The 25,517-nt window shown below is 39.5% G+C and overlaps 1 protein-coding gene and 1 long non-coding RNA gene across 4 annotated transcripts in view; one reads left to right on the top strand and one right to left on the bottom strand.

Moving 5' to 3' along the window:
* PRRG1 (proline rich and Gla domain 1) overlaps positions 1–25,517 on the bottom strand; it is an 880,589-nt gene that overhangs the window by 640,514 nt on the left and 214,558 nt on the right. The gene's annotated exons all lie outside the window — the stretch shown is intronic.
* On the top strand, positions 99–4,246 carry LOC146394538 (uncharacterized). The gene is made up of 2 exons (XR_014835182.1): positions 99–313; positions 3,462–4,246. It is a non-coding gene; the product is annotated as an uncharacterized LOC146394538 (long non-coding RNA).

Here is a 25,517-nt window from a genome sequence, read left to right as displayed (position 1 = left end):
GCGCAAATGTGTAACTCCAAAACAATTTAAATTAATTGGTCCACGAAGCGCGGGCTTTGTTGTGAACCCCATAAAAGCTGTCCCGACTCCACACTCGGGGCCGCAGTCCTCTACCCCTGCGTGGTGTATGACTGTGGGCCCCAGCGCGCTTGGAATAAAAATCCTCTTGCTGTTTGCATCAAGACCGCTTCTCGTGAGTGATTAAGGGGAGCCGCCTCTTCCGAGCCTGGAGGTTCTTTTTGCTGGTCTTACATTTGGGGGCTCGTCCGGGATCTGTCGCGGCCACCCCTAACACCCGAGAAGCGACTTGGAGGTAAAAAGGATCCTTTTTTTTTTAACGTGTCTGCATGTACCGGCCGGCGTCTCTGTTCTGAGTGTCTGTTTTCAGTGGTGCGCACTTTCGGTTTGCAGCTGTCCTCTCAGGCCGTAAGGGCTGGGGGACTGTGATCAGCAGACGTACTAGGAGGATCACAGGCTGCTGCCCTGGGGGACGCCCCGGGAGGTGAGGAGAGCCAGGGACGCCTGGTGGTCTCCTACTGTCGGTCAGAGGACCGAATTCTGTTGTTGAAGCGAAAGCTTCCCCCTCCGCGACCGTCCGACTCTTTTGCCTGCTTGTGGAAGACGTGGACGGGTCACGTGTGTCTGGATCTGTTGGTTTCTGTTTTGTGTGTTTTTGTCTTGTGTGTCCTTGTCTACAGTTTTAATATGGGACAGACGGTGACGACCCCTCTTAGTTTGACTCTCGACCATTGGACTGAAGTTAAATCCAGGGCTCATAATTTGTCAGTTCAGGTTAAGAAGGGACCTTGGCAGACTTTCTGTGTCTCTGAATGGCCGACATTCGATGTTGGATGGCCATCAGAGGGGACCTTTAATTCTGAGATTATCCTGGCTGTTAAAGCAATTATTTTTCAGACTGGACCCGGCTCTCATCCCGATCAGGAGCCCTATATCCTTACGTGGCAAGATTTGGCAGAGGATCCTCCGCCATGGGTTAAACCATGGCTGAATAAGCCAAGAAAGCCAGGTCCCCGAATTCTGGCTCTTGGAGAGAAAAAACAAACACTCGGCTGAAAAAGTCAAGCCCTCTCCTCTATCTACCCCGAGATTGAGGAGCCGCCGGCTTGGCCGGAACCCCAATCTGTTCCCCCACCCCCTTATCCGGCACAGGGTGCTGCGAGGGGACCCTCTGCCCCTCCTGGAGCTCCGGCGGTGGAGGGACCTGCTGCAGGGACTCGGAGCCGGAGGGGCGCCACCCCGGAGCGGACAGACGAGATCGCGACATTACCGCTGCGCACGTACGGCCCTCCCATACCGGGGGGCCAATTGCAGCCCCTCCAGTATTGGCCCTTTTCTTCTGCAGATCTCTATAATTGGAAAACTAACCATCCCCCTTTCTCGGAGGATCCCCAACGCCTCACGGCGTTAGTGGAGTCCCTTATGTTCTCTCACCAGCCTACTTGGGATGATTGTCAGCAGCTGCTGCAGACACTCTTCACAACTGAGGAACGAGAGAAAATTCTGTTAGAGGCTAGAAAAAATGTTCCTGGGGCCGACGGGTGACCCACGCAGTTGCAAAACGAGATTGACATGGGATTCCCCTTGACTCGCCCCGGATGGGACTACAACACGGCAGAAGGTAGGGAGAGCTTAAAAATCTATCGCCAGGCTCTGGTGGCGGGTCTCCGAGGCGCCTCAAGACGGCCCACTAATTTGGCTAAGGTAAGAGAAGTGATGCAGGGACCGAATGAACCCCCCTCTGTTTTTCTTGAGAGGCTCTTGGAAGCCTTCAGGCGGTACACCCCTTTTGATCCCACCTCAGAGGCCCAAAAAGCCTCAGTGGCTTTGGCCTTTATAGGACAGTCAGCCTTGGATATTAGAAAGAAGCTTCAGAGACTGGAAGGGTTACAGGAGGCTGAGTTACGTGATCTAGTGAAGGAGGCAGAGAAAGTGTATTACAAAAGGGAGACAGAAGAAGAAAGGGAACAAAGAAAAAAGAGAGAAAGAGAGGAAAGAGAGGAAAGACGTAATAAACGGCAAGAGAAGAATTTGACTAAGATCTTGGCTGCAGTGGTTGAAGGAAAAAGCAATAGAGAAAGAGAGAGAGATTTTAGGAAAATTAGGTCAGGCCCCAGACAGTCAGGGAACCTAGACAATAGGACCCCACTCGACAAGGACCAATGTGCATATTGTAAAGAAAAAGGACACTGGGCAAGGGACTGCCCCAAGAAGGGAAACAAAGGACTGAAGGTCTTAGCTCTGGAAGAAGATAAAGACTAGGGAAGACGGGGTTCGGACCCCCTCCCCGAGCCCAGGGTAACTTTAAAGGTGGAGGGGCAACCAGTTGAGTTTCTGGTTGATACCGGAGCGAAACATTCAGTGCTACTACAGCCATTAGGAAAACTAAAAGATAAAAAATCCTGGGTGATGGGTGCCACAGGGCAACAACAGTATCCATGGACTACCCGAAGAACAGTTGACTTGGGAGTGGGACGGGTAACCCACTCGTTTCTGGTCATACCTGAGTGCCCAACACCCCTCTTAGGTAGAGACTTATTGACCAAAATGGGAGCACAAATTTCTTTTGAACAAGGAAAACCAGAAGTGTCTGCAAATACCAGCGGATGGCCCATATGCCTGAAGGCTATCGCAGCTGTGGCCATGCTGGTCAAGGACGCTGACAAATTGACTTTGGGACAGAATATAACGGTAATAGCCCCCCATGCATTGGAGAACATCGTTCAACAACCCCCAGACCGATGGATGACCAACGCCCACATGACCCACTATCAAAGCCTGCTTCTCACAGAGAGGGTCACGTTCGCTCCACCAGCTGCTCTCAACCCTGCCACTCTTCTGCCTGAAGAGACTGATGAACCAGTGACTCATGATTGCCATCAATTATTGATTGAGGAGACTGGGGTCCGCAAGGACCTTACAGACATACCGCTCACTGGGAAGTGGACTTCACTGAGGTAAAGCCGGCTAAATACGGAAACAAATACGTATTGGTTTTTGTAGACACCTTTTCAGGATGGGTAGAGGCTTATCCTACTAAAAAAGAGACTTCAACCGTGGTGGCTAAAAAAATACTGGAAAAAATTTTTCCAAGATTTAAAATACCTAAGGTAATAGGGTCAGACAATAGTCCAGCTTTTGTTGCCCAGGTAAGTCAGGGACTGGCCAAGATATTGGGGATTGATTGGAAACTGCATTGTGCATACAGACCCCAAAGCTCAGGACAGGTAGAGAGGATGAATAGAACCATTAAAGAGACCCTCACTAAATTGACCGCGGAGACTGGCATTAATGATTGGATAGCTCTCCTGCCCTTTGTGCTGTTTAGAGTTAAAAACACCCCTGGACAATATGGGTTGACCCCCTATAAATTACTCTACGGGGGACCCCCCCCATTGATAAAAGTTGCTTCTGTACATAGTGCTGATACACTGCTTTCCCAGCCTTTGTTCTCCAGGCTCAAGGCACTTGAGTGGGTAAGACAACAAGCATGAAAACAACTCCGGGAGGCCTACTCAGGAGGAGGAGACTTGCAGATCCCACATCGTTTCCAAGTGGGAGATTCAGTCTACGTTAGACTAAGTGCAGTCCAGATCATGGTACTTAGACAACAGTACCAAAGCCCGTCTAGCAGGGAAGCTGGCCGCTAGCTCTACCAGTTCTAAGATTAGAACTATTGACAAGAGAAGAAGTGGGGAATGAAAGGATGAAAATACAACCTAAGCTAATGAGAAGCTTAAAATTGTTCTGAATTCCAGAGTTTGTTCCTTATAGGTAAAAGGTTAGGTTTTTTGCTGTTTTAAAATATGCGGAAGTAAAATAGGCCCTGAGTACGTGTCTCTAGGCATGAAACTTCTTGAAACTATTTGAGATAACAAGAAAAGGGAGTTTCTAACTGCTTGTTTAGCTTCTGTAAAACTGCTTGCAAAAGATAGAAGGAGAGGAGGTTAATCTCTAAAACAACCTCAAATTGGTTGCGCCATAAAGATGTTGAAATGTTGATACACATATCTTGGTGACAACATGTCTCCCCCACCCCGAAACATGCGCAAATGTGTAACTCCAAAACAATTTAAATTAATTGGTCCACGAAGCGCGGGCTTTGTTGTGAACCCCATAAAAGCTGTCCCGACTCCACACTCGGGGCCGCAGTCCTCTACCCCTGCGTGGTGTATGACTGTGGGCCCCAGCGCGCTTGGAATAAAAATCCTCTTGCTGTTTGCATCAAGACCGCTTCTCGTGAGTGATTAAGGGGAGCCGCCTCTTCCGAGCCTGGAGGTTCTTTTTGCTGGTCTTACAGCATGCAGCTGTCCAGGTTTCCCAGCAATGCTTGCTGAATAGACTTTCTTTTTCCCATTTTATGTTCTTGCCTCCCTTGTCAAAGATGAATTGACCCTAGGTGTCAGGGTTTATTTCTGGGTTCTCTATTCTGTTCCATTGGTCTGTCTGTCTGTTTTGGTACCAGTACCACACTGTTTTGATGGCTGTAGCTTGGTAATATTATTTGAAGTCTGGGGGCATTATGCCTCCTGCTTGGTTTCTATTTCTCAGGATTGCTTTGGCGATTCTGGGTCTTTTGTGGTTCCATATAAATGTTTCGATTGTTCTAGTTTTGTGAAAAATGTCATGGGTAGTTTGATAGGGATTGCATTGAATCTGTAGATTGCTTTGGGTAGTATGGCCATTTTTACAATATTGATTTTCTCAATCCAGGAACATGGAATATCTTTCCATTTCTTCACATCTTCTTTGATTTCTTTGATTAAAGTTTTATAGTTCTCAGCATATAGGTCCTTTACCTCTTTGGTCAGGTGTATTCCGAGGTATTTGATTTTGTGAGGTGCAATTTTAAAAGGTATCGTATTTTTGTATTCCTTTTCTAATAGTTCATTGCTGGTATACAGAAATGCTACTGACTTCTGAATGTTAATCTTATATCCTGCTACTTTGCTGAATTTATTAATCAGTTCAAGTAGTTTTGGGGTTGAGTCCTTAGGGTTTTCTAGGTATAGTATCATGTCATCTGCATACAGTGACAGTTTTATCTCTTCTCTTCCTATATGGATGCCTTTTATTTCTTTTGTTTGTCTAATTGCTGTGGCTAGGCCTTCCAAAACTATGTTGAAGAGCAGTGGTGAGAGTGGGCATCCCTGTCTTGTTCCAGATTTGAGTGAGAAGGCTTTCAGTTTTTCCCCATTGAGTATTATATTTGCTGTGGGTTTCTCATAAACGGCTTTGATTATATTCAGGAATGTTCCCTCTATACCCACTTTGGCGAGGGTCTTGATCATGAATGGATGTTGGACTTTGTCAAATGCTTTTTCTGCATCTATTGAGATGATCATATAATTTTTGACTTTTCTTTTGTTAATGTGGTGTATGATGTTGATTGATTTGCGTATATTGAACCATCCTTGTGAACCTGGGATGAACCCAACCTGGTCATGGTGTATAATTTTTTTGATATGTTGTTGGGTTCGGTTGGCTAAGATTTTGTTGAGAATTTTTGCGTCTATATTCATCAATGATATTGGGTGATAGTTTTCTTTTTTGGTGTTATCTCTGTGTGGTTTTGGAATTAGGGTGATGGTGGCATCATAGAATGTCTTTGGGAGTATTCCAGGGAAGGATTCCTTAATCAAGGTAAAATAAGCACAATGTAACAAGGAAATCAACTTAAAATTTGACTAACTTGATACTGTAAATGTCATAACCATAACCATAATAATCAAAAGGATAAGGTTTGGATTGTATTTTTTGGATCACTGTTCCTAAGCTGCGGCCCACATATCCCTCCCTGAGCTACAAACACATTTTGGAGAGATGCTAATGGTGGAGAGAAGCCACAGAAGGAATCCTAAGTGCAAATTAACTGCTCCAGGAGCACTTTGGAATGGAATGCTATCCAGAGTACTTTCTTCTCTGTCTCCAGAAGGATTATAGAATTACTACTGAGGGGAGTTCCTGTCGTGGCGCAGTGGTTAATGAATCCGACTAGGAACCATGAGGTTGCGGGTTCGGTCCCTGGCCTTGCTCAGTGGGTTAACGATCCGGCGTTGCCGTGAGCTGTGGTGTAGGTTGCAGACGCGGCTCGGATTGTGTGTTGCTGTGGCTCTGGCGTAGGCCGGCGGCTACAGCTCTGATTCGACCCCTAGCCTGGGAACCTCCATATGCCGTGGAAGCAGCCCAAAGAAATAGCAAAAAGACAAAAAAAAAAAAATAATTACTACTGAGGATTCTTGTATTTCTCATGGAAAATCTTTACACAACTTGGATAATTTCTTATCGCTATTAACTACCATATGCTGATAGCAGCCCTGCTTTCCCAACTCCATGGATCCAAAGTGAGTTTTATTAAAAATTTTCTTCTTCTAAAAAGGACAAGTTAAATTGTATATTTAAATACAGTGAAAAGGAAGGGCTTCAAAAATCCAATAACCCCTATGTATAATGCTAGCAGCAATGTTTTGTCTTTTCCTCTCAGAATGGTCACCCGTGTTAACCAGTTCCCAGATGTTTCACCACTTGTCTGTATCCCAGTTCAACTTCCCTGTGATTGGAGGATTCCCTGGAATCAACTCAAATTTCCCCTATTGTAGTCACTGACAAACTGGGCAGGAATCATACACTGATGCTTTAATCATTGGGAGAAAAAAAGAAAATCAATTCCGTGCTAAATTTGACCTTTCAAGAAATACTTTTCTTATCACATTATAGTAAAAAAAAAAAAAAAAAAGAAAAAGAAAGAAAGAAACCAGACACCTCTTCAGTTAGGTTTTAAAAGATTTAGTTCATTTTCATATGAATAAAAGAAACTCTCTTCATAGTCAGACATTATAATGTAATCAATCCTTTATGTCATTTAACCCCGGATCAAGAGTTGGTAGGAAATAAGACCCTATGGCAGTTTTATTTTACTGTTGATGGTTGAATGACAGGGCAAACTATCTTACAAGGTTCAAAAATGATATATTAATAAGTCATACACTTGCTGTAACAACACAAAGACATGAAACTTTTTAAAGGAATGAAATAGGATCCAAGAAAACTATAATATCGTTCCTCACATGCACACTCACACCTGCATATAACAATCGCCATTTGGGTGGTATGTGAAGTTTTAATAAGTAATGAAAGGAATAATGAAGCTTTAAATCCAGAGCATAAGAACAGCATCCATAGGGATTTGGCAGGGCCAAAGATAACGCTGAGGTATGCTATTAAATGGATCTGGCTCTGTGTGATTAGACATAGGCAGTCACATTACCTGTTATAATTATAAAATGATGTCAGAGATTAAGGATTTGGGTTTGTGACAATGAAAAAGGCATCTGTATAAACTGCAAGTCTATTATGATTTCTTTTGGAATTTGTCAGCTTTTATAGAGTACAATAATTGAAATCATCTTTCACCCCTTTATATCTCCATGAGGACTACACTCGTTAAGAAGCACTTCTGAAAGTATTCCAATTACCTTCAATATTTCAGCATTTATTGAAAAGTATTAGGTTCCATCTAAAATGAAGCAATGACTCACGGCATGTTTTATTCACAATGCAATCCATGTCCTTGGATGGAACTGAGAAGAGTATATGTTGAATTTTGTCTCTTTCAATTAGCCTTTGAGATTTGAGGGGTTAAAATTGAATAAATATATTCTTTGTATTTCACTCTTCAAATAAAAGATGTACAAATAAAGGTTATCTAACTTTCCTGTCAGCCTTCTTCATCTCCATTTCCATAAAAGGTAGAGCTAAAATTCTCCCAATTATACAAACTCAAATGCACAAGGTCATCATTCGTTTGGCAGATCAGCCATAAACTGGACTAGGATCATGGAAGATAAAGTATAGGATTCCTTCTCCCAAAGAAAACCACACCTTGGTAAACAGCCACCAAGATGTTCCCCAAGGATCCTCTGCTGGTATCCACACCCAGGCATATTGCCTTCCCACACTGAATTAGGGCTGACCTACAGGATTCTATAGAAGTGATGCTGAGAGACTTCTAAAGCTAGATTATAAAAAGTATGAGTGTTTGCCTGACTCCTTGATCACTCCCTTTAGGGGAAACCAGCATGTTGTAAGAATGCTCAAACAGCCCTACAGAGAGGTCTATACAGAGAACCAAAGCCTCTTGCTAACAGTCAGCACCAACTTGGCATCTAAATTAAGTAAATCTTAGGTGAGGATTGCCCAACTCAATCCAAACCTTCATATAATTGCAGACTTGGCTGATAACTGTCCACAACCTCATAAGATATCCCAAGCCAGAATCACCAAGCAACATCATCCTCAAATTCCTGATCCTCAGGAAATGTAAGATAAAATTTATTGTTGCTTTACATTGCTTAAATTTGGGGAATAATCTGTTATACATACCCTTTATCATTGTCTAATCAGATGCCAAATATGGAAAGTCTATCTTCATAGATCATGCCATCCCCTTTTCCATTCCTGTCATTAGAACCCTGGTTCACCCTCACAACCTCTCACTTATACTATCACATTTCCTCCTCAATGGTCATGCTCCACAACACTGTCAAGATAATAGGCTGATAATGCAAGATGTCAAAAGGTACAAACTTCTAGTTATAAAAATAAGTCTTGGGGGTGTAATGCACAGAAAAAATAAGACAATGTGCTGAAATTACAGTTCTGATTATTTCATTCCCCTGGTTAAAAGCCTTAAAAAGTTACTCACTTCTAAAATTGATTCCCCTTTCTTTATCTTGATATTAAAGGCCCTATATTATATGTGATTTTTTTAAAATTTATATATGTTTCAGGTGTATAGTATTATAATTCAACACCTGTATATGCAACAAAGTAATCACCACCACAAGCCTAGTTACTATCCATTACCATACAGTTGAGCCCTTTACCATTTCACCACCCGCCCACCCACTTTCCCTCTGGGAATCACTAATCTGTTTTCTGTACCCATGAGTTTTAATTTTTTTGGTTTGTATGTTTTGTTTTTTAGATTTCATATATGAATGATTTCATATGGTATTTGTCTTTCTCTACCTTATTTTACTTGGTATAATACTTTTGAGTTCCATCCATGTTGTTTCACATAGCAGGGTTTCATTCTTTTTTTTCTGGCTGAGTAGTATTCCAGTGTGTGTGTGTGTGTGTGTGTGTGTGTGTGTGTGTGTGTGTGTTTGCACGCACATGCACGCGTGTGTACATACACACACATCACATCTTCTTTATCCATCCATGGGCACTTAGGTTGTTTCCATGTTCTTTGTATACAACCATTTTTTGGTGCTTAGCAACCATGTTACCATGTGTTGTCCAAGCCAAACTGACTGTAAATCCTGCCTTTGTGTTTTCGTTTATGCTGTTCTATCCTCTCCATATGTGTACTCTTTATCCTTCTTTGGTTATCAGAGGACAGATCAAATACTTCTTCTTTCATGGAGCCATTTTTTTTTTTTTTATGGTCACACATGTGGCATGTGGAAGTTCCTGGGACAGGGATTGAATCCAAGCCACAGCTGCAACCTACGGCACAGCTGCAAACTATGCCACAACTGTGGTAACGCCAGATCCTTTAACCTGCTGCGCCAGGCCGGGGATTGAACTGGCACCTCTGCAGCCACCCGAGCTGCTGCAGTCAGATTCTTAACCCACTATACCACAGTGGAAACTCATGGAGCCATTTTTGATGATCAACCCAGACAATATTTCTACCTCTTTTGTTGTTCCACAGAAAGTAATATTTTTTCTTACGGAGTTTACCATGTTCTTCTTAATTCTATAATTTTTGGTCCTTTATTCTTGAGGCTAAGAATCATATTATTCAACTTTGTAGCTCCCAAAGTACTTGGCATCATGAACTGTATGTAGTAGGGACAGAATATTTACTGACTAAATTGGACATGGATTCCTGATTGGTTCTATTATAAATCAGCTATTTTTTCTCTCTTCTTCTGCTTTTTTTTTTTCTTTTTCTTTTTTAAGGCTATACCTGCAGCACATGGAAGTTCCTTGGGCAGGGGTCAAATCAGAGCTGCAGCTGCAACCTACATCACAGCTTACAGCAACTCCGTATCCTTAACCCACCGAGCCAGGCCAGGGATAGAACTTGCATTCTTGCAGAGACTATGCCAGGTCCTTAACTCACTGAGCCACAGTGGGAATGCTTCAGCTACTTCTTTTTACTCCAAGACTTTGGTCCTCCATTGCCTGCCTGAAATTCCTGTTCTTAAATACCTACTGCTGATGACCTGCTCGGTGAAGTGCCCTCCTCTAGGGCTGAACTCCAAGATGTCTGGCAATCACTGCCCTTTGCTTCTTGGATAGATTCTCTGGGTCCTGACCATATATGAATCTTTGGCTCATGAAAACAAATTTTTCCTTTACCCTGTGAGAGCTTCTAACTTAGTCTCCTTGCTTCTAGTGGGGATCCTCTGTCAAGCAGCACTTCCAGAATCATTTTCAGAAAACTTAAATCATGTCCTTTAACTTCTCTGGGGTTGGCAGTTTCCTGTAAATGAGATTTCATCTCTTTCTCCCACTGACTAAGATAGCAAATCCAAACTAATTTCAGTGGTTGCTTAAGATCTGCTAGTGGATTCCAGCGTTACTCTCTCTGACTTTCTCTCCCTGTGTCAACTCAAGACACCACTCCCATAAAATACCATTTCGTCAAACTAGCCAGATTTACACAAGATGTGTATGGTGTACTAGTCAACTGAATGTGGATACAAATGTTTGCTTAATAAAATGCATTTGAAAGTTGCTTATGATGAAATGGAGAGTCAAATAACAAATTGCAAAGTCAATATCAGGGCCTCCATTCATCAGTAAGCAAATATCACCATTGGGATGTAGTGCTTATTATTACTGCTTTTCATAGGTGTGAGTATGGCACTTCCTTTCATGATGAGATCAGTGACATAGTGAGGAATCTACACATCCCTGTATCTATACACCCGTGTAAATATCCAGATCTTTGGGTCAAGGGAAAGAGAATTGAGGAAAGCTTTGTGGGAAAATGGATTTCAGTTTCACAAAATATGATATACGGAAAGAGGGACTTGACTCAGAGTTAGCTCCTACCCCTCCCCCTTGTCTCAATTCAGGGGTCATTTGGAAATAGAATAATCATCTAAATGGGGCTTCTTTCCCTTAAAACACTAATTTCATAACACAGTTGCCAGGTTTCAGAAATTAGGAAATCAGTGCTGTGATTATGATTTGGGTTTGGTATACTCATTTCATGCCTTTCTCCTTAACAATCTCTCAGTGAGTTCTTATTAAGGATTTTATAAAGACAAGAGAAAGACATAAGAATAAAAGTATGAAAACAAGTGAATGAACTGAGGTACATTCTGTTAGCCAACAGTCAATTAATATGTTTAAAGATTTATAAGAAACTGAAAATTTATACAAAAATAAAGCATAGCTGTGATACCAACCTGGGTTACTGGGAGTGACTAAGGTGATCCCTCCATCCCAAATTGCCTCTGCATCTTCTTTCATTACTGTGATTCTGCATCTCCCTTTTGGCAACAGGGTTTCTCAAATACCACCTCTCACACTCCTTTGTGCAAGACTAGTCCCTTCCAGCTTTCATAATTAACATAGTAATCAGAGAATTTTTAGTCTTTATTGTCCAGATACTCTGCATCCTAAATTTCAGCAACTATGTTTTACTGCAGCTATTTTTACATTCATTTTTTAAGGACTGTTATTCAAATATGCAAAGCATAACTTCAAAGACCAGGACATTTGCAATTTGAGGGCTTGCACATGCCTCTGTATTTTAGAAAGAACCATATTACCTCTCAGGGAATACACTCCATCATTCAAATGTCCTTCCCTTTATGTGCATTTGCTTTCTCTCTCTACAAAGAGCCCCTCTGCAAATAAGTGCATGCCATAGGACTGAGTTAACCAGTTCAGGTCTTTACTGCTTACCTGTTTATTGATTTTATTTATCTTATTTTTTACTTGGTGCCCAACACTATTCCATGCTCTGGGGGACAAATAAGACAAGTTTATTACAGAAGGTGAATACAATATTTCATTACATAAGGCAGACTATTCCAGACCTATAGAGGTGGTTCCAAAAATGTCCTGTTTCCTCATCTACAAATTAAGAGGCAGTGGAAAAGCAGGAAAAGGCTCTTAAAGAAAGCTTTCAAAGGAAGTGATTCATGCCTATAATATAAGGTTTGTAGCAGCACATGGAACAAAGACAGATGACAACATTAGTACTGCATACTGCATTAGACCACAGGGCCTCAAATAGGGATGCACATTGGTGGACATGTAATTATAATACTCAATTCATTAAACTGACCAATGTTCCATGAATGTCACTTCTCCATCTGTAATAGGCCTGAAAAGTCAGATTCAATAGAAGTGAATGCTCTTTGGCTTGATAAATATTGTGAAAACTCTAAGGGACCTTAGAAGTCTTGGAGTCCAGAGTTTGAACTTGGGCAGAAGGAAACTGTTTCTTTGGCAGTTTAAAGAAATGAGCCACAAATCTTTCCTTCATGATCTGTCATAGAGCAGTTCTTTATGAAAATTCACTACCCTTCCAGAGTCTATATCTTCAGGCTTATCTATTCTGGGGAGAAATAAACCTCATGCATCCTAATCATTCACTCATTAATTAACTCATTCAATTATTACTTACTGATGCCACATTTTGTGGTAGGTACTGGTAATAAAATAGTGGATAATACCGAGCTTGCACCTCCCTTCACAAAGTCTGGAAAAGGAGACCAAGAGTTTAAGCAAATAATTGCTACGTGATAAATGATGCAATGGGGAAGTACAGGGTGAGATGTGAGCTTACGGGAGGAGCAACTAACCCAGTCTAGAAGGTTAGAGAAGATATATAGTTAGGATCCTGACAAGAAATAGATAAAATTCAGGTGGTTAAAATAAAACAAAACAAAAAAACAAAAAACAAAAAATACTTGAAGAAAGGGATCACTTATAGATATGTAAATAGAATTGAGGGAATCACCACCTTCCCCAGACTATTGAGAGCAAGAAAAAACTGGTACTCATGGGCCTGAAGAGGAAAACAAAGAAAATAATGTTACCAACCCTAGGAAAAGCTGGAGTCAGAAAAGGGACACCCAAGAGAAACTGTAGTCAATGAAAGGACTCAGCCACTTACTGAAAATGTCACCCAGGACACAGAGGGAGCTGAAAACAAGCATCCCATCCTCTCCTCTGACTGTGTTTCATTGGCCAAACCATGAGAAGCAAAAGAGTCTATGTGTTTCAGTCTCTATCGGTCAGCTTACTAGAACACAGAGGAGGACAGAACAATGGACAATGGATAGAGATAGGGCACAGGTAGCAGTCAGGAGATAGCAAAAGGAGTAACCAGCAGAGAAGGCTTCAAGGAAGAAGTGGCTTCTTATCAAAGAACTGAAGGGTGAGAAGAAATGGTGTAGCATGAAGAAAGGAGAGAATGTCCCCAGATTTGATGAATTCTTTTGAGTTCTTAGAGGCTGGTAGCCAGCTTGAGCACATCAGAATTGAAGACATGAGTTTCTATTCATACCAGTCATGCTCTCATAATTCTCTAACTTAGCCTACTTTTCTTTTTATAGATTCTTAAGGGATAAAGGTAGGCTACTAATCTGAGCTCTTTCTTTTAAATGTAGACATTAGCTTATTAAAAGACAGGGACATTTTTTTAAAGTATGAAATGTTTCAATGACCATCTGTAAATGTTGACTGAAGCTAAAAGCATCTCTCTTTTAGCAAGACAAAGGGAATAGTATTTTACTTTTCATCAAAGGAACAAAAAATTAGTTCAAGGCTTCTGCTTGAAATAATAAGTTTTGAGGTCACCTCACCTGCTTTTTCAGTAAATATTTCCTGAAAAAGGAAGGAAGGAACTGACTTTTATTGGGCATATACTATAATACCAGACAACTGGCTACTTATACTATTCATTTAATCCTTCAAATGGTGCATTGTATGTATGGTGTTACACTGTATGGTGCAAGTTGGGAAGCTTGGGAGTAATAGGTAGCCTGATGGTAAATAATACAGTCAGGTTTCAGAGACAGGATGTTGGGCCTCCACAGTCACAGCTTTAAGTAGTTTATATGTTTAAAGCATTGCTGATGCCGACATTGGAGTTACAGTGCAATAGGCAGCATCTTCTCTAGGAGCGCATATTAAGAATGGCAAGTGCTATAAGAATCCTTTTGATACAAGATGAAATGAAGACGGTATCACTTCTCTATTAAGTAATAGAGCAGCTTTAGGGAGAATAAGATATCTAAGCATGATGTGTTAAGAGAAATCCTTCAGTATCAAGTAAATAATAAAACCTGTGGGCAATATTATGTTAATTTTTCCCTTCTCCTGGAAACATGTTCTTTTTGTTAAGCTAAGTAGGGCAAATCACAGAGCTTCTTCAGATATGCTACATTATCTTCTTGGAGAGAAAAATGAATGACAACTAATCTGCTGGTTTCAAAACTTCTTTGTTTAGGAATTCTGTCTGGCTGTTCTTTTGATTTGTGCATTTCCATAAACAGACTTGCAAGAGATCTGTTCTATTGTTTCATATATTGGCTCATCATTTTTGTTCCAGGCAAAGAAATACGGTGGCTACTTCCAAAACATATCTCTGTAGGAACAGTGACTACCGCATCAGGTTACTCATTCTATGTCCTGCCACTGATAAGTGACTGACCAGGGATATATCAGGAACCCAGGAATGTCTGGAAAACAGAAGATGCCCTCCTTTAGGCAAAAGATGGCACATGCTGTGGGAAATACCTGGGTATTTTTAGGCACTGTTGCAAATAAAGGAACAAAGGATATTGATAAATCCTTTTTTCCACCAGTCTATCCATTAATTTCCTAGATGTATATGTGCTAATGATTTTTGAGAAATCATAGCATACTCTGGACCAGAATAGGGAGCAAGCAGGAAGTAAAAGAACTGAAGTTGATTTTAGTTAATGGTGATGCACGCACCTCATACACCTAAGAGAAAAGTTATATTTCTACGCTTGTTTTAGAAAGGACCAGTTTAAAACTGAATAGCTTAGAGACTTTCCTTGTGCTTCTCCTTGGCTTAATTGCACCTTAAATGCAATCACCCATAAGCTGCAGATCAGGCACCCTGAGCACAACTGCCTGTGGGTCAAAGTTTATAAGCACATGGATGTTCTTTCAGGGACTTGCATAGATTGCCTTAATCTCTGATCAATATGCCCTTTTTGCAAGTATTTTTGTTTTAGGAAAAATTGAGATACAATAACTCAGAAGACCATCAGGATCATGCTGAGATCTCATGACAATTTTGATGACTAAGACTCACCCAAAGAAAGAATCCATATTTGCCCTGAGCCCTGATACATATTCAGAACCTGTTTTTCTCCCTTTAACTATAAAACTACTCACAATTCTTCCCAATGGAGGTCAAAGTCTTTCAGGCATTTGCTTGCTGTGGTCCCTTTTGCCTGGCAAAGCAATAAAATCTATCTTTTTCTCCTTTACCCCAAACTCTGCCTTTGCATTTCTATTTGGCCCCGATGGACAATGGCTGAGTTTCAGCAACAATGGGATGATTTGTTTGGCTATTTGAAGTAGAGGGAAAGTAGAGAAGTGATAGGTCAGGGACCTATTCAAAATAATCCTCTAGTTTGGAGCACAGTGTGATGTAAGTGATACAGCGCTCCCATTATAGAGATAGCTGGAGGGAGGAATCCAAAGCTAGAAAGAAATCAGGTGATATACTGCTCTGAGTGTCTGGACTATGTTAAATAAGTGAAAGGTGAGTCTCAATGCCTATGTCTTTTGTTGCAATGTGTAATGAAAGAATGGTCCCACTAGGGATGTATGGGGCATGCTGGATCATACAAGCCAGGGACACACAGGCAAGATCTGGAGTGAAATAGCTCTGAGAGAAAGGGATACTCCTATAAGAACAGGAACTGCACAATTTCAAATTATAGAGGAACAAAACTTACCACCCCCAGGAGTCTCCATTGTGGCTCAGCAATAAGGAAACCAACTAGTATCCTTGAGAATGCAGGTTTGATCCCTGGCTTGGCTCAGTGGGTTAAGGATCCAGCATTGCTGTGAGCTGTGCTGTAGGTCACAGATGTGGCTAGGATCTGGTGTTGCAGTGGTTGTGGTGCAGGCCAGCAGCTGCAGCTCTGATTCGACCCCTAGCCTAGGAACTTCCACATGCCTGGGGTGTGGCCCTAAAAAGACACACACACACAGACCCCAAAAACTTGCCACTCCCAAATGTTTCTTTGATATGCAGATTATTTTGAGCAGAAAATAATCAAGGCCAAAAAAACTCAGGAAGAATCTTTAACCTTCCCCCTCAGTGCCTAAAATAATTTAGATAGAGGGTCTGTTTGTTCCCAGTATAGAGCTATCCTCAGAGAAATCTGCAAATACTATGGGTTAGATGTAGTGGGGGAGACTCAGCAGGACCTAGAGATCAGAGTCCACTCTGTGTTGTCTCTGCATAGTCCAGCAAACATTTATTTACCAAACATTTTTGCTTTTTAATCCCTATGTGAATTGCCTTCCTCTCCTCTTAAGTCCCAAACCACTACCCCCAACATCCTCTTTTGTCTTTAGTTGAAGATGGTATTTAAGGCAAGGGCTTAGGCCATTTTGGCAAGTTGCTCAGTTTTCCTGGGTCTCTCTCAGGTACATATATTATTAAACTTCTGTTTCATTTTCTCCTATTCATCATGTCAATTTAGTTCTCAGAACAGCCAGATGGACCTAGAGGGGTAGAGGAAAATTTTTTCTCCACAAAATTTATATAGGCAAAAGATATAGAGAAACACAAAGCAGGAGCAGTATCCAGAAGGCAGCATATGGGATTAGGAATTACAGAGTTGAGTTTTCAGTACTATATGAACAACGGATTATAAGGGAAGAAAAGAGGCAAATCATGACACATAGGCAGGCTTTAGATATAGGAGAACACAACAAGTAAGAGCTGGGACAAAGTTCATAAGACAACAGTGGCAAACATGAAATTGCAAGCAAAGTGTAGCTAAACTTTGGAAGTGTCAAGTGAAAAAAATGCACAACCTCAAAGTTGAGAATTATATTTCATTCGAAAGACATACTAAGGATCTAAGACCAGGAGAGCCTCTCAGACAGCTCTGAGGGACTGTTCCAAAAAGGTAAGGGAGGAGCCAGGATATATAGGAGTTTATGCAACAAAAAGCAGGTAGTCAGAACATGAAAAGATTACTGTGACTTAAAGAAAAACTAGACATCTCAATTTAATGGATTTCTCTGTGTATAGGAAAATGCAAGAGTCTGGGCTCCTTGAAATCGGTCCTTTGCTATGCACCTTAACTATCTAAGGCCATTAGACTTTTTTTTGTCCCCATCCTGAATCCCCTCAGGATACATAGTCAAGGTGGCTGATGGCTTCATGTCTGCAACATCCTTTATGTACTGATCTGGTAGGCAATTTTCTTTGCCCACAGAAGTCTCACGTTATTTCATAAACTGTGTTACGTTTTGGTTAACTTAGCCTTTCAAAGTACAGAAAACTCTATAGAATATTTCAGACAAAAGTGTTTATGGAATTATGAGTTATCAGAATTCCTCTGTTAACAAATTGCAAGTATGAGGGAATGAGAAATGGGTATGGATGACACTTAAAGTTATGACACTGGAAATCAGTGCATAGACACAGTATGCTCAAGCTTTCGTAAGTTTTTCTAGGGAAATGGATTTAGGTTAGCTAGAAGTATAATGTATGTTTTCAAATCAGTTTGTTCGTATTTCAACTTTAGTATTGTGTGGCTCTCCCTTCCATTCTACAGAAATATGATGCCTGTTTTAGCTCTTCATCCTTGATCATAGGTTCGAGGTACCTGAATTTAGCAAGGTTATTATCAAAGCTTGGTCACTCCACCATATGCAATCTAGACTGCCACAGATGTCCTTACATATTTTTATCAAAATTTATGAAAAATAATGATAGGCTTGGTCTAGGGGTTGGAATAAAAAGAATAAAGACAGCTTAAAATGATAATAAAATATATATTGACTTTGTTCTGGGGAGAGACGAAATGTAGTGCTTTAAGGCCAGGGGCAGCTTAGGTCAAGACAAGGATGTATAAGGAAGGAAAGATAGATTTCTCTTTCCCGGAGGCCACAACAGTCATGAAAAGAAGTGACTCCACCGGTAATAGATGAAGGGTAGGGGTACTTCAGGTAAAAATAAAAACAACATAAAAATTTGAAATATTTTGAAGAATGATATTAAAGATCTTATTCCAGATAGTTTAAGGTTATATGCTTCTGTGACTAGAGGAGCTCTTTCAATGCAGAGTTGACTTAAGTTCTAAGATATTTGATGACACAGACTGTAAATCGATTATCAGTTTATTCCATGTGCCCAATATAGTTTATATATAGTAAATTTTTAATGAGTATTTGTTGAAATGTCACCCTTACAGAAATAAAACAATAAACTTGCTCATGCCTAAACTGTATACTACAAGAAATAAATTACGCTCAAAAATTATGAGACAGTATAATAAACTCTAATGCCTTGTAACATTCTGAATGCAAACTAGCCTGTTTATGATGTAACCATTCCATTAAAATTACATTAATAAAGATTTAACCTACCATTTATTGAGCATCAAGATAATGCCAGGCACTGAGCTAAGTACTCTACCTATATTATTTATTTTTTGAATGATTCTATAAAGTAGGTACTATTTTTATACTTACTTCAAAAATGAGGAACTAAAGATTAAAAATATTTATTAACCTGACAAAAGCTCAGGATTTAGACTCAAAATATTATCAGGACCTTCATATATTAACAAAAATTCTATATAGTGTAATAAGGATGAATTTCCTTACTATTCACATTGCTAATCCCATAAATAGATTATTGAAGTTCAGCAGTTTATTCAAGGTCACACAGCAAGTAAGAGGTTGAAATAAATTTTGATTATAAGATAACATGTGGGATATTACCATAAAATTACATGGTAAAGGGATTAATTACTATGGAAATTACCTTTCTATCTCAAGCAACTAGAAAATTAGACAAAACACATCAAACAACTATGTTCAAGTGAAGAGGAATAGAGTATGCCACCCTGAAGTATACCTTTTTGGTGTAAGAATTATTTTAGCCTAATTATTTTTAAGAAATAAGAGACATCAGTGAAGCTTTGAAAACCCAGTAGAAGTTACAATTTTATAAGATATATTTACATTTATATTTTTATTGAAGTATAGTTGATATACTGTAAAACTTAAGTAAGTTGCAGGTATACAATATACTGTTTCAAAATTTTTAAAGGTTATATTCAATGTGTAGTTATAAAATATTGGCTATATTCCCCATTTTGTACAATATATCCTGGTAGCTTATTTTATACCTAAAATTTGTACCTCTTAATCCTCTACCTCTATATTGCCCTGTGAATTAAAATTCATATTATATGGCAAGACAAGAAAAATTTAAACACCAAAAATTGTTTTCTGCCCTTTGGCCTTCTTTCTCCCCTCCTTGTGCTTTGTATGTGTGCATTATGCATTAACCAAACCTCTCCCACTGGCAGAAACACCCACTCAACCATAAAAAGCCACAGTCTCCTGGTACCAACAATACAACTCCTTAGAAGATGACATTCCTTCTTCATCTAATAAGGGGTCACATGACCCACCACAATGATGCTTAGATCTAAATTATGTAAACTGTCAGTAATCCGTCATTTAATGTATAGCCCTCTGTCTCAAAAAACTTAACTGTACTTCGACTTCTAACAGGCAGAACAATTCTCAGAGCTTTCTGAGATGCTCTTCCTAGGTTATAATCCTCAAACGGGTCGAATAAAATTTTCCATTTCTTTTTAGATTGAGTAATTAATTTTTCATTGATAGCCCCTCCCACCCAAGAGACATTTACATTTACAAGGGCAGTCTTCTTTTGTAAGAGTGCCTCCATCTCTATACAGAGAAGGATGACTCTAAATCTCTAGAAACTCTAGTAAATGGAGAAGATGAGGAGTTGAATCTGCAGAACAATCACCCTTGTTATTGTGCTTTGCCTGAAAATTTCCCATAAGTGGCTCCTGACCCCCAAAATCTCCTTCTGCCTTTAGCTGGAGATAGAATTTAAGGTGATGTCTTAAGTTATTTTGGGGAGTCACTCAGTTTCCCTGGGTGTCTCCCATATATACACGAAGCATACATGTTATGAGAGTTCTATTTGTTTTTATCTTGTTAATATATTTTATTGTAGGGAGGTCTTAGCCAAGAACCTAAAAGGGTAGAAGGGAAATTATTCTTCCTTTCCCATGCAGACATTGGTCAATGGACAGTGTAAGCATGTAATCCACAAAGAAGGGAACAGTCATAGAGCTCAGATCCACCTGAGCTCTATGACTGTTCTAGCTATCTTGTAGGCAATTTTGAGGTAGTTTGAAGTATAAAGAAGAAGGGGGAAAACAGACCCCAGAGATCTTACTGAGTTGAGATTTAAAAATCTGAGTTCTGAAAGGCCAAGTAGGCTAGAATTTCAGTGGTAGAGTACTAAAGAGGAGGAAGCAGAAAAGAGAGGGAGTTCTGCTCTATGACGGCTAACTCACCCTTTGAACTTTTCAGAGCATTACCCTTGAGTCTTTGCTGTATACTGATTTGTGCAAAAATAGAAAGAATTTTCATAAGAATGAGGAAAGAATCACTGGAAAGCTGTAAGCCAAAAAATTCCCAGAGCTCACAGAGGGACATATTGGGACATTTTGCATTCCTAGCAGCCAATGCAGAGACTTTATAATATAGTAGGTAGCATCTGGTAGAGTCTTTAGGGAATTATTCCCTTAATAGTAACACTGAAATAAAGATTTTTTTTTGGAATTCCCATCGTGGCTCAGCGTTTAATGAACCCCACTAGCATCCATGAGGATGTGAGTTCAAGCCCTGGCCTCACTCAGCGGGTTAAGGATCTGGTGTTGCCGTGAGCTGTGGTGTAGGTCGCAGACGCGGCTCAGATCTGGCATTGCTGTGGCTGTGTTGTAGGCTGGCAGCTGTAGCTTCGATTCAACCCCTAGCCTGGGAACTTCCATATGCCATAGCTGCAGCCCTAAAAAAAGGACAAAAAAAAAGTCAGGACTTAAAAGGATAAAGTTAACCCCAAATTTTTGCACAGTAGAACAAAGTTTAATACTCTTTAAAGAAGTATAACAATATCCAGAATAAAACAAAATAAAATTAACAAAGACTAGTATCCAATCAAAAATTACCAGGAAAGAAGCAGGAAAATATGACCCATAATTATAATCGGATGCCATTACATATCTATCAGAATGGCTAAAATTAAAATACAAGTGATAGTACAATCACTATGGAAAACAGTATGGAGGTTCCTTAGAAAACTAAATATAGAACTATCATATGATCCAGCAATCCCACTCCTGGGCATATATCTGGACAAACTAGAATTCAAAAAGATACATGCACTCCTATTCTCATAGCAGCACTATTCACAATAGCCAAGACTTGGAAACAACCTAAATGTCTATCAACAAACGAACAGATTAAGAAGACATGGTACATATACACAAGGGAGTACTACTCAGCCATAAAAAGAAGAAAATGATGCCATTCACAGCAACATGGATGCAACTAGAGATTCTTATACTAAGTGAAGTTAAGTCAAAGAGAAAGGCAAATACTATATTATATCATGTGGAATGTAAAGTGTGGCACAAATGAAACTATCTACAAAATAGAAATGGACTCAAAGACAGAGAACAGACTTGTGGTTGCCCAGAGGGAGGGGGAAGGGAATGGGATGGACTAGGATTTGGGGGTTAGTGGATGCAAACTATTACATTTAGAATAGATAAACAATGAGGTCCTGCTGTATAGCACAGGGAACTATATTCAATCTCTTCAGTTAGACCATAATAAATCAAAAAAAGAATATATGTATATATATGACTGAGTCACTGTGCCGTGCAGTAGAAATTGGCACAACATTGTAAATCAACTATACTTTGATTAAAAAAAATACAACTGTTAACGTACAGAAAAAGTGGTCAGATTTGAGATCCCCAGAGGCATGGGAATTGGAGGAAGGTGATCAAAATGTACAAACTTCCAGTTATAACATTAGTAAGTACTAGGGATGTAATATACAATATGATGACTATAGCTACCACTGCTGTATGATGAATAGGAAAGTTAAGAGCGTAAATCTTAAGAGTTCTCCTCACAAGGAAAATAGTTTTTCCTATTTCTTTAATTTTATATCTATATGAGATGATGGATGCTCACTAAGCTTAAGTGGTAATGATTTCCTGATGTAAGTCAAATCATTATGCAGCACACCTTAGATTATAGAGTGATATATGTCAATTATATCTCAATAAAACTGGAAGAAACAAAATAAGTTGCTGAGAATGTGGAACAATGGAAACTTTCATGTAATTCCCCTCAAATAAAAATATTAAACAAAATGAGTTGGCAGGATAGTGTAATTGTTTGGAACATAAAATCTGGAACCAAACTGTCTAGGTTCAAATCTTGGTTTTGCAACTCACTGTTGTGTGACCTTGGGCAAATCACAAACATTTTCTGCTCAGTTTCCTCATTTGCACCATGAAGATGATAATACCTGCCATATAGGATATTGTCATCTTTAGTTGATATGTGTAAAGCACATAGAAGAGCAACTAGCACATAGTAAGTGCTCAGTGAATGCTCCACTTCTAAGCTATTGCTTCTGATTCCGCCACCAAGCTAGTGACATTGATTGGGTCATTTAAATTCTACGTCATTTTGTTCAACTTTAAAAATGCAGGGATTATATGGACTTACTTGTATGGTCTTTCCAGGATTCTAGGATTCTGACACTCTCAAGTCTATATAAAGACATGGAACAATTTTTTTATACTCTCTTAGAAGACATTCTTTGCAAAATGGATACAGGGAAGGTTTCTAAAAGAAGCATTGGAACCCTGAAAATACTTGTTTATCAAACAGAGAAATTAATTATTTACTTGTCAAAACTCTTAGGATGATACGCACACATTCAGCTCAAATCACGTTTTGCCACAGAGTTAGGCTTAAAAATACTACTGTCATCAAAATCTCTTTTGACAGCTTTGCCAGTAGCATACTCTTTTTGCTACAGCTTGGCTTTCGTTTCTGGGAAAATATGTAAAATTGTTCTTCAAGATTGATAAAAGCCCCCTGATTTGTTTAATGAAGTGCAATTCAATAGGTCCATGAGTTCCCCTTGATGTTGACTACCGAAGACATCAAACCCAGAATCTTGCAGCTGATCAGCACTTTTGCTCCAGACACCTAATCTCTTCTCTCACTTAATGATGCTGTCTTTGATAACATAGTGATGCTCAATTAGCTGGAGGCCATATGTATTTGTCAGTAGATTCTTGACAGATAAATTGAAAGGATTATTAGATTTTCCTATTAAGTGTGTCTACCTTAAAATGATTTATAAGAGAACAAATTAGAATTTAATGGTGAAATGGCTGAGAAAATAATTCTAACAGTCAGTTACAGTATAGGATCTAGGTGGAAGGTCCACTCTTCGAAAATTGTCAAAGGAACTTCAATTTCCTACATGAAGAAAGGCACCTGCTTCAAGAGCTCAGCCAACTTAAGTGCATCCATGTAAATCACCCATTTTCCTGCCGTAATAAAATATCATCTCTGTTTCACACCTCTTGCAAAGATACATCAAGATTAATTTCAATTAATGAAATTTCCTGACATGTTCTTGGATTCTATGAAAACCCCTGATGATTGATTGCATGTTTAATAAACAATAAAACTTACAGCTGTCATGTTCTTGCTAAAACTCTATTTTCCCTCTGGTAATTGTGTGAGGGCAGAGGAGTGTGGTTACATTTCTTGTCCATATTTCCCTGAAAGGTGTTTTATGCAAAGACAGCTCAGCTCTTGAGCCTAATTCATTTACAGGCACAGAGCCAGTATGAGTATGTGATGTACTGCTGGATGCCAATGCATGCTTTCCTCACTGAAGGTGAAAACTCCAACTACTACTCAGCCATAAAAAAAAGGAAATGTTGCCATTTGCTACAATACGGATGGACTCCGAAAGTATATGCTAAGTGAAATAAGTCAGAGAAAGAAATTTCTAATGATCTCACTTATATGTGAAATCTAAAACAAACAGAAACAACTTGAGTTCACAGATACAGAAAACAGATGGGGGGGGGGAGAATTGGGTGAAGGGGTCAAAGGTACAATCTTCCAGTTATAAAATAAATAAGTCATGGGGATATAATGCACAGCACAGACTATAGTTAATGTATAGCATATTTGAAAGTTATTATGAGAGTAGATCTTAAAGATACTCATCAAAAGAAAAAAAATTTTTTTTCTGTAACTATGGTGACAGATGTTAACTAGACTTAGTGTAGTGATCATTTTGCAGTATATATACAAACAAATCATTATGTTGTACATCTGAAACTGATATGTTATATGTTAATTATACCTTAAGAAAAAACTTAGAAAACAAAAATAATTAAAAAGATGGAAACTCGGAGTTCCCATCACGGCTCAGTGGGCAACAAGCCCGACTAGTATCCATGAGGATGTGGGTTCAATCCTTGACTTTGCTCAGTGGCTTAAGGTTCTGGCGTTGCCATGAGCTGTGGTGTAGGTTGCAGATGCCGCTTTGATCTTGTGTTGCTGTGGCAATGGTGTAGGCCAGCAGCTGCAGCTCCAATTCCACCCCTAGCCTGGGAACTCCAAATGCTGTGGGTTGCAGCCCTAAACGGAAAAAAAAAAAAAAGGAAGAATGTGGAGTTATTTTTACCATGTTTCACTCCATGCAACAGTGACATTGTGGTTCAAACTCAGTTCTCATGTGTTTCAGAGATTGAGAGAATTAATCTTAATTACTAAATCACTCAGAAATTAATTACTGCAGAAATCAACACAACACTGTAAATCAGCTATACTGCAATAAGATTAGAAAAAAATTAATTACTGAATGCACACTGTATATATTTGATATTTCTAGAAATTAAAACTCAATGAGATTTCAGTCTGGGGGGGATATAATTAAAGGCATTTGATGGCAATTAAAGAATAATGCAAGGTAGAAAATACAGCTAGGTTATAAATTTACATAATAAAATTTTAATGGGTAGATAAACAGAGACTCATTGGTTTTTATTTTGTAACTAGTCTGATTTGATCCAAGCTACACCTGCTTCTTAGTGAAATACATACACATATACGTTACATGTAGACACAAATATATAGTATAATATACATACATACACAGATTTAGTGTGTAATCGTACTTATATGTATACGTATTTATGTATACGGTGTACGATTTGGTTTAAATTTATGATTTAAATAATGTATGCAGTCATTTTAGATCCTGCCCCATGCCTCATTTGGATTAAACTATTTCAGTCTCTCAGCTCCTCCCCCTTGCTCTTCTCCTTAAAATGGATTCCTGG

This window comes from Sus scrofa, chromosome X, assembly GCF_054392235.1.
Source record: "Sus scrofa isolate SSC_HxYL_T2T_F1_AM1 chromosome X, Sscrofa_HxYL_maternal_Yorkshire_Landrace_v2.0, whole genome shotgun sequence".
Classification (NCBI taxonomy): domain Eukaryota; kingdom Metazoa; phylum Chordata; class Mammalia; order Artiodactyla; family Suidae; genus Sus; species Sus scrofa.
This window is presented reverse-complemented; position numbering and strand designations above follow the sequence as displayed.